The sequence below is a fragment of the Pygoscelis adeliae genome, unplaced genomic scaffold (assembly GCF_000699105.1).
Source record: "Pygoscelis adeliae isolate BGI_AS28 unplaced genomic scaffold, ASM69910v1 Scaffold58, whole genome shotgun sequence".
Classification (NCBI taxonomy): Eukaryota; Metazoa; Chordata; class Aves; order Sphenisciformes; family Spheniscidae; genus Pygoscelis; species Pygoscelis adeliae.
In genome coordinates this window covers 2,062,048-2,076,101 of record NW_008825564.1, presented here as the reverse complement: position 1 = coordinate 2,076,101, position 14,054 = coordinate 2,062,048, and the positions used below count along the sequence as shown (strand labels likewise).

The following is a 14,054-nucleotide window of genomic DNA, read 5'->3' as shown; positions in this document are numbered from 1 at the left end:
ATTTCCCCCGAAATGGGAGCGGGCGGCGATGGGCTGCTGCCGCCCGGCCGTGCCAATGGGAGCCCGACTGGCCGTCGGGTACCCGCAACATAAGCAAAGCTACATGCTCGCCCCGGCGGCACGGGGACGGGAGAGCAGGCAAAGGTGTGTAAAGGAGGGGGTCTGCTCCTCTCACATGGCTCCGCCGAGGACGGATCTCGTTAGAGAGCTTCGTCGGAGACCATCTGCCGCTCGCGCGCATTGTGCCTTCCGCAAAAAGCAGCATTAAGTCATTCACTCGCTGTCGTGTGGGAGGCGAATTTGTCATCGGGAACGATGGAGCTACGGGATCTCTGTAAGTAAATCCGTGTACTTTATCCTGCTATTTCAGCCCCGGCACAGATCAATAAATGGTGTCGAGGAATGGCAAAAGCAAATTAGTAACAACTGCAAATAGCGCGAAGGATTTCTCAGTTTTGTTTCGCATGTAGCGAGACGTGTTCTTCCTAATGGTTTCAGGCATCAGACAAACTAGTTAGCTGTTTGCATTGCCTTGGGTGGTTGTTTAGCCTAATTAAGATTAGTCTGTGGAAGGATGCTGTTTCCTCCGAGGCATTTCAGAACGACTCTGTCTTTGAAAAGGAAAGCAAACCACATGGAGCAGAATATCGCAGGTACAAAAGTCCGAGGTGCCCATAGGTAGTCACCAGCATTTGTGGTGTTGGTATAATAATAACAGGCATGTTATTACAATGGTTTGTCAAACACTAGTTCAGACCCTGAGCCAAGAAAACACGAGTTGCTCATCATTCATCACTGTGCTCAGCATAGAGAATCATTGCTTTTCCTGCTCTTTATGTTTTTTTTGGGGGGGGGTTTAAGTCATTTCTTCTTTGGAGAAGGCTTTTAAAAAACACATTTAATTCAAAAGCTTTCCTGTTTGTTGATGAAACAGGTGAGTACGTGAAAAGTGTGGAGAGTTTCCTTTTTCACCATTGCGGGGCATGAGTTAGAAGTTGATTCGTTTGCCTGTTGGGACTCTGCTTGTGATTCTGTAAAGCAGAAACGGTATATTTAGACGGGGGAGGGGGTGTGTACAAATCTGTCCCTCTGTAACCCTCTGGGGTTGCTTGAGTTACGCCAGCCATGAATTCAGCTCAGCATTGTTCATGTTTTATCAGGTATTTGCTGTTAGTCTGGGAGCTTTGCTGCACGGAGCTCATGAGTGACTCTCTGCTTAACCCTCTCGGAGACTGTACTCATCTTGTCTGGTTTGTGAAAATACATAGGAGAAAGGACAGAAACAGGAACAAAAAGATTTAGAAAAAACTTTCTGTATTTTCATTCTATGCCTGAGCTAGTCATGTGTATCAGGAATTTTATAGTAACCAAACTAGGTGCAAACATCATATGAAGCTGGCGGCTCTTTAGAGATCCATTTTCGGTGTCTTGTGTTCGTTTTAGAACTAAATGCACAACTTCCTTTCCCAGTGTTGGGAGCTGCCGGAAAGTCACATTGCTGCCTGGGAATCTCAGACTGAGAGTGTGATTTTTTATTTTTTTTTTTTTTTAAGATACGGCTTAACTGGTCAGCTTTGATTTTGAGATACTACCTTGCAAGTTGTGGCAGAAAGGTGTGTCCGTGGAGCTTATCCCTTCAGTTAAAGGAATCAGCGTTGCCTCAGAGTTGATGCTAAAAAGAATTGTCAGTGTTTTCAAGAACTGTTCGATCAAAATAAATTAGAAAAATAGGGAACATAGAATTCAGTGCATCAATACAGTGAGAGTGTCTGTTGGTGAAGGCTATATTAAGCTCCTCTGTGTACTTTTGAGTGTTTAACCCGATGTATCACAAATGCAGGAGGACCCCTCATTAAGCTTGAATTATTGCCTTTTCTGAAGGCATAGATGTAAGTCACTTTTCCCTGTGTTTCCCAGGGATGTTTGGGTTGCCTTTTATTGAAACGATGGCCCCAGGCATCCTATGGCACTGGGCTTAAAAACAACGTAATTTTCCTAATCTATGCAAAAAAGAGAGAACTGTTAGCTCTTATTGCAATACTTATTTTTGTTTAGCAGTGATGCAAGTGCCAAGAATGAAATTTTTGAAATTAAGCAGATATTTAGCTGCTATGTCACCTTCCCCCAGGGGCTTGTATCATTTATTTGTATTTACTTAGCACTGATGTAGCTGAAAATCCCATCACGTACCGCCATCTAGGCAAAGAGATGTGCCCACTTCCCATCTTGGAGGTGGATACTTTGATCTAGGCTGAGATATTCCATAAAAAGCTGAGGGAGAGCTTGGACTCTTGCACACCTGGGCATGGTTTGTTCCTGGCTCCAGGCTGGTCATTTTGAACACCTTTGGGATGCATCAAAATGAAGCTCCATTGCACCTTTGGGGTTTTTTAATTCTATATATACTACCTTCTGCTTTATTTTCTGATTGATAACGTGAAAGCCTAAGAGAACATTGTCTTTTAAGGTCACTGCAACTTTTAAGATGGTATTTTAGTTCTTGTTAGAGCTCCAGAGGTATAGTTCAAACAACATAAACCTCTCAAGTTTTGTCACTAGCATTAGGCAAATACTGTGTGACTGATAGCGTTCCTATATCTCCCATAACCTTGTTTGAAGGGATTTGTGTGCTTGTCTATCCCTGTGCATTAGTAGATAAAGGAGGGGGACGGGGAGGGAGAGAGACAGCCTATAACTGCTAAGCTCTGGATAGCGCATTGGATCAGTCAAACCACAGTGGTGCCTGAGGTAGAAAAATCTGTGTTGCAGTCAAAGGCACGCTTGCATTAGATTTTTGACCTGATGGTGCAGAGAACAGTTGCTTGTCGTTAGTGCTTGGGAATGATCTATGTGGGAGAGGCATTTCAGATTCCCAGGCTATAAGAGTTCCAGCAACAGAGGAGTGAGTAGGCATCAGTGAGAGCTGTGGCATGCTGGCAGCAGTTGGGAGGATGCAGAAGCTGAAAAATGCTATCTTGAGGTAGCTTTAATTGGTTGCATTGGAAAACACTTGGTTTTGATGGGCTCATGTCTTCTAAAACGCTTGGTGCCAGACCAAATTGGGATACCACCATTCACTTACACGAGAAGCCACCAGACATCGATCTGAACTTCAGTCTTATGCTTACGTTTTTCTTGGGAGAGCAAGATTTTTACAAAGGCAGCAGGTTATTTTTCCTCTCCATTTTCCTCAGCAACAGTAAAATTGAAACCTGAGTGGACCGGGAATTCCACAGGTTTTGCCTTGTTTCCATGGGCTTTAAACTTAAATAGGTTATCCTTCATCTGCTTGCAGAGCCTCATTCTCTTATGTTAGTCTATACTGGAAGCGTAGAGCAGAAATCCAGAAGGGAGGCTTTATACGTATCCAGAAATAGTGAATTTGCATATTTCATTCTTTCCCTGGATCTTAACCCTCCTTCAGTTTCAGCAGAAACATTGTGGTCATTCATGTTCTAGGTAAACATGCTAGAGCCACCAGTCTTCAGTTTTGCCTCAGTTGTATTTTTGTTTTCACCCCATTATTCAAATAGGTGCAACTTTTATGCAAACTACAAACCAAATACTCTTCTTTAGGTGGCTCTGATACATTTACATCCAAATGAATTGCAGACAGTCGTAACTCCAAATGAGACTAACAGCTCAAATGAGAACAGTTCCTTATTTTTGTGTCTGGAAAAAAAACATTTCTAGGAAAAGTTACTCCATGCTAGGACTTGGCTTACATAGAGCATCATGCCAAGTTACAGAAAGCTCTCACTCCCTGTTCACTACATGCACACTCGCATCTCAAATGGCAAGTGCACACAACAAAGCAACACCAAGCACAGAATAAAAATGGAACAGCAGTAAAACAAAGACGAGTGAATCGTGAAAAGCTCATTGATTTGCTTGACACCCATTTTGTTCAACATTGTGCAGTGCTAATCTGAAAACTCCTGTGCGTCACAAAAAGTTTTCAGAACAATAAGAACTGTCAATTCCAGCATATTTTACAGACCTGTCATTATTCTTCCATTGTCTTGAAGCACTAAGTGGCGTACAGAGGGTTTTTTGGCAGGAGTTCAGGAGTGGTCTCGTAAAGAGGAATTGCGTGTCACTACCTCACGTATGTTATCATTTGCAATTAGAGTTTAGCCCAGCGCAGGCCCCTAGAAGCATGTCTGCCCCCATCTGAGTGTGCTGCTTTTATGGCGCTCATTTATTTTGTCTCTTAAAAAAACCACAACCACAAACCACCGCTTTTTGCTGTTCTTAATTGCGAAAATGTAAAAGCAAGAAATTATAGACGTCTTTCTACATTTTGACTTGATGTCTTCCAGAGAACTAGAATACTGTAATAAATTAACATCCTGCCCCACCTGCTGCTCCTTTGGAAAGGTGGGAACAGCAGCAGTGATGGCTACAAGCAGAATTTGTTATTAACACCCTTTTTCTTGAGATGGTATCGCTGGTACTTCTCTTGGAGTATCTGGGTCCTCCCCTGCTCGAGTGGAGCAAAATTCCTTCTGCTCTGCCCTGTGTTCTTTCACTCCAGATGCTTTGCCCCCCAGTTAAGAAAAAGAAGCACGCACACACCCCACCCCCCATCATTAGGAATTACAGCCCCTCTTAGGGACATGCCCCTGTGAGGAGAAGCATGATGGGAAGAAAGATAGGCTTTGTATCAGGGAGACTCAGTTTTAACTGCTTTATCCAGACTCAGAGGCCATGTAACTGGAGTGTTTTGTCTTCCATACTTACTCTTCCCAGTGTAGCATCATCCACATACATACTTCACCCAAATTAAATAAAGTTCCAATACAGTAAGGTCGTGACATTCACTCTGAAAATGAAAATATGAATTGAGTTATGCATCCTTGGTATCGGTAACTTGCAGGACCCATACATATTGCAATAAATCTGCAGCATTTTGAAAAGTCTGCGGGACATAGATCCCCTTTTTCTGGACTTCACGCAAATTCTGGCAGGTTTCATTACTTAAGAATTTAGTGGTTTCAAAAAAACTTGTGAAAGTCAGACCTCAGACGACACATATGACCTTCATATAAACTAGAACTTTGATTAGCTATAGTTTGGGTGTTTTAAACTCCTCTGTAATGCACAAAATCAATCTTGTAATGGGGTGAAAAAGGAGATCTTTGTATTAATGCTAGCACACTGTCAAATTAATACATCAAATAATATACTCTTATCCTGAATTGGCGGACTGCTTTTATCAGCGCTTTTGATGTGGCAAAAAAAGTGCTTGCTCCATAGCTATAAACCCAACTCTCTTAGTCTGCCCTTCTCTTTGAACTTCAATTTTCTTAAGACTTGGAACATCGTGATACAGAGAGCAGCTTTCATAGCTAGGTATTTCAAGATTCACATCCAAAGGCATATTAGAAGCCACACAAAGGGATTTTCTTTTAAACGAGGTTTTCAAATATATGTAACCTTCTGGCTTGACCTCTGGATCCACTCCCAGTCTGCATTTCAAGAAAAAGAATCTGCCCACATATGGTTATCTCCAATAAGATCAAAGCTGTCACTGTATTCTGACACCTGTGAGAATGAAATGGATATTAAAAAAAAAAACAGTGGGGGAAATGGTGAAAAGATTTGAATGAGTTCACATTTATAAAAGACATGCACCCACGGATCTTGGAAATGGAGGGAAGACCTTCAGGATTAGCTGCAGCTCTTCTGTTCAGAAGCAGCAGAATGTTTCTTTATTTGTTAGCCTCACCAAGGTAATTAAACAGACTTGAAAATATAAACAGAAATAGATTTTCTAGATCCCTACAAATATAGCTCTGCAAGCACTCTGCTGTGAAAGTTAATAAGGTTCTAACTTTAGACTGGGTTTTCTGCCTGGTGCCTAACAGAAGCCACTGCAAAGGACAGTGTTATTTTATGCTGCCTTTGGAGCCCCTCATCAAGGTGTGGTGTCCTTCCCAGTTTCCACCCTTCTCTGGCAAAGGTGTAAATTGTCATAGATTTATCCCAGCTCCAGTGAATACTTCCTGAAGGACTGCTATGACTGTCCCGGTAAGTATCTGCAGAGTGAGAAATGCAGCTCTGTTCATCTGTTTGTGTCTCCTGCTGTCCTGTGTGAAAGCAGCAGAGTGACTTTGCAGAGCCCGTCTGCCCTCCGTGTAGATAGATTATGGGCATAAGGCACAGGGGAGTCAAGGTGTGCATTTCGCTGTGTTGTGCCCTTGCCTCAGCACAACAAGCCACAGCAGAGCCCTTGGCTTTGAGCTAGCTGGGATGTGCCAGAATGTGCTGGAGCTACTGCCCTGAACCCCCTCCAAGGGAAGCATGTCCCAGTTTTTGTCACCCCCACCAGGTTATCACCTCTGCATCTGATAATTCAGCACGATGCTGAGGAACATTATGGCTGGTAGCACCTTGCTCTGCAAGAAAACCAATTCACGGTCCCTGTATTCAGCACAAGGGGTTAAAACGTACCTGTGGCACTAGCCACAGGGAAAGACCATAGATCAGCCAGTCTTGTCTCCTGACTGTCTCCGTGCCTTCACAAGGGACCTTCTCTCCCCTTCCCCATACTCCCCTTTTGTAGGGTGGAATTAAGCCACTTGGCTGACAGAAGCTCCGCTTAGCTTTCAGAAAGGAGAGCCTCCCTGATGTGACACTCTTTATTATCCGTTCAAGCTCTTGGGGTCGTGCTTTGAAACAGCTACAGCTGCGAAGAGGTACATGATGCCCATGAAACCTCTCACTTTTACACCACTAGCTGCTTTGGTGCGTAGAGTAAATAGGCAAAGGCTTGAGTTAGAAATACCTCTGATGCTTTGTAACTGCAATGAGAAGTTGGATTATATTTATACGTTAATAGCTGGTCTTGAATTTTTCTGCCTTTAAATGCTATTATAACCCACTTAAAATTTTAATAGAAGAGTGGAAAGTCTATTCACAGTTGTTTCACAAATAAATTCCTTTTTTCTCACTTCCCAGCTTACCTTTTAAAATCCCCTGTTCAAATTAACACCCTATCTCAAACATCAACACAACGTTTTGGGGTGATGCTTAGAATGTCTTAAGTCCCATTTTCAATTACAAGTGGAATTATGCTCATTTCTAATGGTACAGAAAAGGTACAAGTGAATCTCAAAATAAGTTCTGCTTGTTCATGCATGAAATTATATATCAGCCCACATCTGCATGCAGGATTTTCATCTTTTGAAAGTCATGGGCCTCTACTCCAGACTGAACTTTGCACCAGTCCCAATAACAGTTTTCACTGCTAAAGGTTCTAGCCCAGCAAATTTCAAGGCTTTGAATTTTTATTATATGTTTAAGGTATAAGCTAGAAACTTCTAACCAAGAATTTTTTTGGTGGAGTAAATATCAAGTGTTTCAGGTATACAGATCTGAGCATTAGCGTTTATCATTGATTTGGTAAGACAAACAATTGCTGGATGTGTGTCAGACTTTTTGGATTATAAAGCACTTTGCTGTCAGGTTTCAACCAAGAAGGAAATAGTCACCTTTCTAATTCTGTTAAGTGTTATTGGGTACTGGTAATTGAATGAAACTCATTTTTTTCAGTCAGAGAGATACATGACAGATTTGTAATGTGGAAAGTATAGGAAAGCCCCACAGCTAATTATATGATTTTGAACTTAAACACCAGAGCACAGTTGCTGCTTGTTCCAGAAGTCTGCCCGAGCTATGATTGAAAGGCTTTATTGCACCAAAATCCCAGAGGTTGTTGCAGTTTGCAATAGTGGGCTGCCAAAAGATAATCACAGTGTGTAGTTCTTGTGATTGTAACGAAACGTGCGTGTTTCATCATGATCTCCTGCACAGGCAGACACCTGGGCCTGAATCCAGATCCTTTCAGATCATGCCCTTGATCTGCTGTCCTCATCATTGTCTGTGCATCATTGGTGCTGGCAAACCATGTAACCTGACGAGGGGATTGTGCATCTCTCATGCCACAGCCCATTTGGAGCATCTATCTGTGGCCGATGCCACAGGGCACCCATGAAAGGTGAATGCAGTAGGTTGTGTGGGAGTTCCGGTGCAGAGCACAGCGGTCCTGCTTTGCAATTCCAGTCGCCTCAGCAGTATTTGTTGCTTATATGAGCATTGTGCTTAGGGTGCAAACTCAGGAGCTGCTTAAAAGGAACCCCAGTGCAGAAGGCAAAAACTTGGCTGTGTTGAAACAAGTGCTAAAACTCCCATCGGTTTCAGGCTGGTCCCCAGAATCAAGGGGTTGTCTTTCTTCTGGAGTGAAGTCGTCAAATTGTACTCTGAAGTCAGTCAAAAGGCACCTCCTCCTGAAGAAAATGAAAGACGTCAGAGCTCTATGTGAGTCAATCACAAAACAAGCAACAATTTTGATCACCGATATATGAAAAAGAATGTTCCACCAGGGATAACAGCTTGTTACTTGCTTTGCTCTCAGGATGCAGGGAGAAAGGAAGAGAAAGAAAGTACTTGTAGCCAAGTTGGCTGCTACAGTCCAGCAGCACAGTCAATCAAATTGTTCCATCATTCCAAGCCATTCTGTAATAGCACTGATTTATCTCGTTGCTGTGCAATTGTCCCCTGTTGGTAATTCCAGTTTTGTCAAGAGATGGCAGAGATTTTGCTGAAAACCTGCAAGCTCCTCTTACCGGCAGCGAACAGTAGGAAAGCAGAGTAAGACTTCCTCCTTCTCATTGATGCCTATAAATAGTCCATGGTAACCCTAACAGCCTTAAAGACGTAGGGAATCTTTTTTTAAAAAAGGATCCACTATTTTTAAAACCACATTGACTCAGCAGAAGTAGATGTGTGCATTTTAGATCATGATATGTTCATAATCAAGCCCTGCTGTGAATGCTTAGCGCTTTAATTCTGGCTGTAACATTTTACATTTATTTTAACTCTGCAGTGGACTGGCGCAAGTCTTGATATAATGGCCAGAAAGGAGGCTGCTACATTATTGTATATATTAAAAAAAATACTGTCTTAGTTACAGGTTTTACAGTTTAGTTTTCTGTTTCTTCAGTTTTGTCTGTGTATGTGAGAAAGAGAGCAGATAATTAACCGAAGTGCATTTATATCTAGGAACAGGTTGCTTAATAACACATTCTGTAGTTCTCTGTTGTGCTAAGCAGAACTAGTCACAGGAGCCATTTTATGGATTTCACTGGGATTACTCCAATATGCAAGTGCTCTCCAAATAAGATTTGAGCTACTTTGAAAAGTATATGAGGTTTCTTAGGAAAGCTGAGTCCCTTGGTCTTGGGGACAGGAAGGTTTTTTTAATATGACACTAGTATGCATGCATCCAATTAGAAATTATTGGAAAATCCAGTTTTATGTAGTAGGAGGAGATAACCAGGATGCTTGGCATTGCTGATGTAAGAAGAAAAATGGTTTGCTCTGTGTGTATAGACGTTATAAATAATCCAGGAATACTTCACCTTTTGGTTTGCCCTGTAGTCCTAGAAGACTTCTTACTAATACAATTCACAGGCTCATCACTGGAAATGTGAATTTCTGCAGAACATGCAGATCCAGGTTATTTTTATTTTTCCTGTGATTCTAGGCAGACTTAAAAGGCATCTTAAAAAAAATGCAGCTAAGTTAATAGGTGTACCACACTGACAAATGTGTAAGTGAAACAAGGCTGTACAACAGCCTAAAGTTGTTACCTACCATTCAAGTTATTTTCTTGCTGGTATCAGTCTTGAGGAGGAGTTGAGTTCTGAAAATATTTCACCCGTAGAGAGGTTTTTGGTATGAGTTTGAAAAGGAACAGAAAGAGCAGATTTCTACTATTTTGTGCATATTTTCAAGTTTAATAGAGAGGAAGATTAAACTGTGTGTGTTTGACAGCAGCATTTGATCACTTGAGTGAGATTTTGTCTGCTCTGCTCTTAATCCTGTGGTAATTCGGGATCCTTAACCACTGATTTCTAAATGTGATAATCCAAATCCCCTGTGGTCGGTTGTGTTGGTCTCATCAAGAGCCACATTGGACTTTCTGGTCTTTAAATAGGAAGTAGCTTAACCTAGCAGCCAGTTAAGCGTTAGATTTTCTTTTAAATGGGTTTCGCTGGTCTAGTAGTTGGTTTCAGTGTAATGCTTAGATGTCATTCTTTTCTTTGGGTCTTTTGAGGATGGCCTTACTGCAGTAATGATGAAAATTATCCCTGCTTAGGAATCCCACCTGTGGCAAAACTTCAGTTAACATCATGAAAAAGAGCTTTCCTGTACAGGCTGTTCACTTTGCTCGCTGATCTGGCAGTCCACCATTTCCCCGAGTGCTTTGCTTTAGTAAGGCTTGCCTTGCCACAGGGTAAATAAGAGAGAATACCTCACAGTAACCATCAAAGATCTCATTGAAATATCAGCATGAGCTGGCTATGACACCTCCAGTGCAGATACGCTACCCTACGTGTTCTAGATTACTATTAGGAAGAAAGAGAAGGGGAGACAGTTCTTAGGCATATTGCTTTGCAACCCCTTCCTCCCCCAAATGCTGTTAATGAACCTTCAGAATTAGGTGGATCTCTTTTTAAATACTAAATCATATCACCTTACATTCCTCTCAGTTTTATTTTAGAAATTCATTCCTAAGGTATTTAGAAGCAAAAATACCAGGATAATGCTATAAAACCAGTGGTCCTGTTTTCATAAGTGTGAGTATCGGGAATTAGTCTGTAGATGTTTATAGGTGCCATCCAGTAGCTTTTCATTGACATCAGTGGGCACTCAGGTTTGCTCCAGCTTACTATTAGAGAGGCATAATAAATTCTGTATTGGCCAAATTGATCTTCACTCAGAAGCTACCCTCCAAGCATATCGCAGGAACAAGCTGCAGAGACACACATGATACTAGCTAGCAAGCTAGCTACCTATTAGATATATGCTAATTTAATACACGTTAACTGCTGCTCTCTCTTATCACAGAGTGGCAAGAAGGTCATCTCTTCTGGAGATCTTTAGTATAATTACTTAAAACCAGGAAAACTAGTAAAGGGACTTGTCTCTGAAGCTCTGGAAAGGTGAATCAAAGTTGCTCAGAGTGTTACCAGAGCAGAATGATGGCCAGAAAGTACTCGGCAAAATCCAAGAGATGAAAGCAGGGTGCAAGCCCTTGTAGCATTTGAGGGCAAAGAATAGTGAACAATGGGAAAAGCAGAACTGTAAGCCACGATTTGTTGTAGCTGGCAGTCTGTGTTGTGAAGGGAAGAGAGAACATTCATGCCATATCCAGAATCGAAATACCAAGACCAACCTTGAACAAGAAGGTATTCTTTGTATTTGGCAGGCATGCTATCTCTGAGAAGCAGCAAAGGAGAAAGCACTGTCTTACGGTGCAGTTGGTGACTGTCAGACTGACACACTCTGCTTCAGTTCCTCCATCCACCGCAGATTTGTTGCGCCACCTTGAACCAAGCAAGAGAGCTTCACTCTTGCTTCCTGGCTTTCCCCCTCTGACACATGTGAGCAATAACACTGTCCTGACTTAATGGGATGTTGCCGGTATAAAATACACTGAAGCTTCAATGCTGTGGTTCAGAGCAAGCAAAAATAGACTTGACCCTGTAGGGTTAAGGTTTCCTTGCAATGGGCCTGCAATAAAGTTTACGGATGTAAACCCATTTTATTAGCCAAGGACACTTTTGAAGTTAAAGCACCAAGATTCCAGTTTCTTAAAGGAGATGTGAAATTTTCTTTAACAAAAGTGGTTTGTAGAGAAGCAAGAATAACCAGTGCTATGTGCTAACACTGAAATTGTTCCTGATGTTCAGTTAAACTTATTTCTGGCTCACTGGGTCCAAATGAGTGCTATCTTGCTTTAAAACTCAAATTTATCGGTGTTAGAGCCAGATTTGGGTCTGAAAGAGCTGAAATGTGAATAAGTATACTTTATAGCATATGTGAAAATACGTGATAGGTAATAGGTGGGCACTGTTAAGGTTTAGACTAGACCAGTGGTGCCAGCTTGGTTGTTGGTTGAGCAATGTTGGGTCAAGTAAAAGCTCAAGGTCGTGGGCTGCTTCACTGGTACATGATTGGGGTGGTACCGCACCATGACCAGAGCCAATGCATCCTCCTTCTGTGCATGTACCCTTTCTCAGAACAAGATGTAGGCCTGCTGTGTCATGGGAAGGCTTGCAGGTTGGCTTCTTGGGGAGGGAGGAATGAGGGAACCCTCATAAAAAGGAGAGGGAGGGAGGGGGAGAGAGAGAGAGAGAACAGGCCATATGAATTGTTTTGGAGGCAGTAGGTAGGTCACCTTCAATTAGGTGCCCATTACAGAGACCTTTTCCACGTTGTTTCTACAAGTGCTGTGGTTGGAAAAGGTATTTGAGTAAATCCTGTATCATTTACATTTTCCAGTGCTTCCAGTTACATTGGGATGCTTTAATTCATTAAAAAAAAAAAAAAACAGCACTGTAGCATCTTCACTGTGTTGGCCAAATAACAAATCAAGTTCAAGGAAGAAAAGATTGGAAATATAACAATAGGCTACCAAAAATATGCCCGAGTATAAAAAAATGCTGAGTCCTAGGATGTTTCTGCTGTTAATGCTTTGCCTCTCCACCCCCTTTTTTCTTTTTCTAGCCTAATAGTGGCAGCTGATACAATAAAGGGCTACTGTACAATTTTACACCCAAGGTACACAGTCACATTTAGAACCTGACAGCATTCTCTTTCTGGAATAGGAACACTGCTTGCAGCCCACAATTGAAACAATTAGCTATAAAACAGAAAGCAGCTTCATAAAAAAAAAAATTGTTCTCCAGCTTACAGATACATTTTAAGAATTTGTTAAAAGAAAGCAAAATAAAAAATTCAAGTAGACAGGTGAACAAGTTTCAGAGTACTTAACCAGATCTTACGGGTTTTGAGAATATAAATGATTTAAACTAGAAGTCATTTGTGAATATATAATAGAAGAAAGGGCTTTGACAACAGCAGAGGGAGCAGAATAGAAATGGTAATGTTACTATATGTGCCCGCTTGCACTAAAAACAGCAACTGAAAGGAGGAATTTGAACTAAACTCTATGAACATGTATCCTTATAGCTGTTATTAATGAGCTGTTCTGTTCCTCTACCAGTTTCTCTTGACCCTTTTCTGAGGGTTAAATTAATCCCTTGTGCAGCTCAGCTGAGGATAATGAAGTTGCCCCAGGGTACGAATGTAGCCCTTGGGTTTGACCTACAGAAGGCTGAGCCTCTATTCTTCACTATCTTTTCAGGCAGTTTTGTTTATGTCGGACTAATTAAAAACACCCTCTCCATTCCTCAGGCTTATACACTCTCCTGTGCAGAATAAGGGAGGTTCTAGTGCCTGGACTCTCTCAGCCTATCCATGCCCATGCAGAGACATAGTGGAAAACACTGCTAATGAGGGGAACTTAATGACCCTGATCATGTTTGTCAGCAAAAAGGTGCATGTTCTGATAGAGCCAATGTGGGCAACATTTATGATGTGAGGGACAGTTTGGATTCCTACAGGCTGTAGCTTGTGTTTCTGGACCACAGGTATTGCTTGCATTTGGCCAGTAAGGCAGAGTCTTGTTTGCTGGAGGTGAAAGCAAGGCATTAAACCACGTGGTCATCTGAAATTTGATCTAGGGTAGATAGACTGAAATGCCTGTTCCAGTTCCTATGTATTAGATTTTTGAAAGGTTTCAAAACAGATGCTTTTCTCTTAACATTTAAGTATATCACTGTCCACGAATAGTACCAGTTTTGGGTCCAAAATCTGGCTTCTATCCAGTGTGGATAAAAGTTTTGGCCAGATTGGGATCTGGTCCAAAGTTGCCTCGTTGTTCTGAGAATTTTGACTACAATAACTTTGCTCTTCCTTTTCTTCCTTTGACATGCTTTTCTACCTCGCTTTTATTCCCACATCCTTCTTTCTATCATGCCAGTGTGCAGGTACCACATAGTGGCCAAGCAGAGGCTGGTGCTTTGCTGCAAGGCATCAAAAGCAAAATAGCATTGAGAGAGAAGGAAGTTGCCCTCATGAGAGCAGAGCAAGAAAGCATTTGGCTCCTTTACCTCAGTGCCATGAAAGCTAGGTGGAGC

General features: G+C 41.8%; 1 protein-coding gene across 1 annotated transcript in view; it reads left to right on the top strand.

Annotated features, from left to right (window-relative positions):
- Positions 1–271: 271 nt before the first annotated feature.
- LOC103923971 (engulfment and cell motility protein 1-like) overlaps positions 272–14,054 on the top strand; it is an 84,581-nt gene continuing 70,798 nt past the window's right edge. Inside the window, exon 1 of the mRNA XM_009332408.1 lies at positions 272–334. The gene's annotated coding sequence lies outside the window, so the exon portion shown is untranslated. The remainder of the gene's footprint in view (positions 335–14,054) is intronic.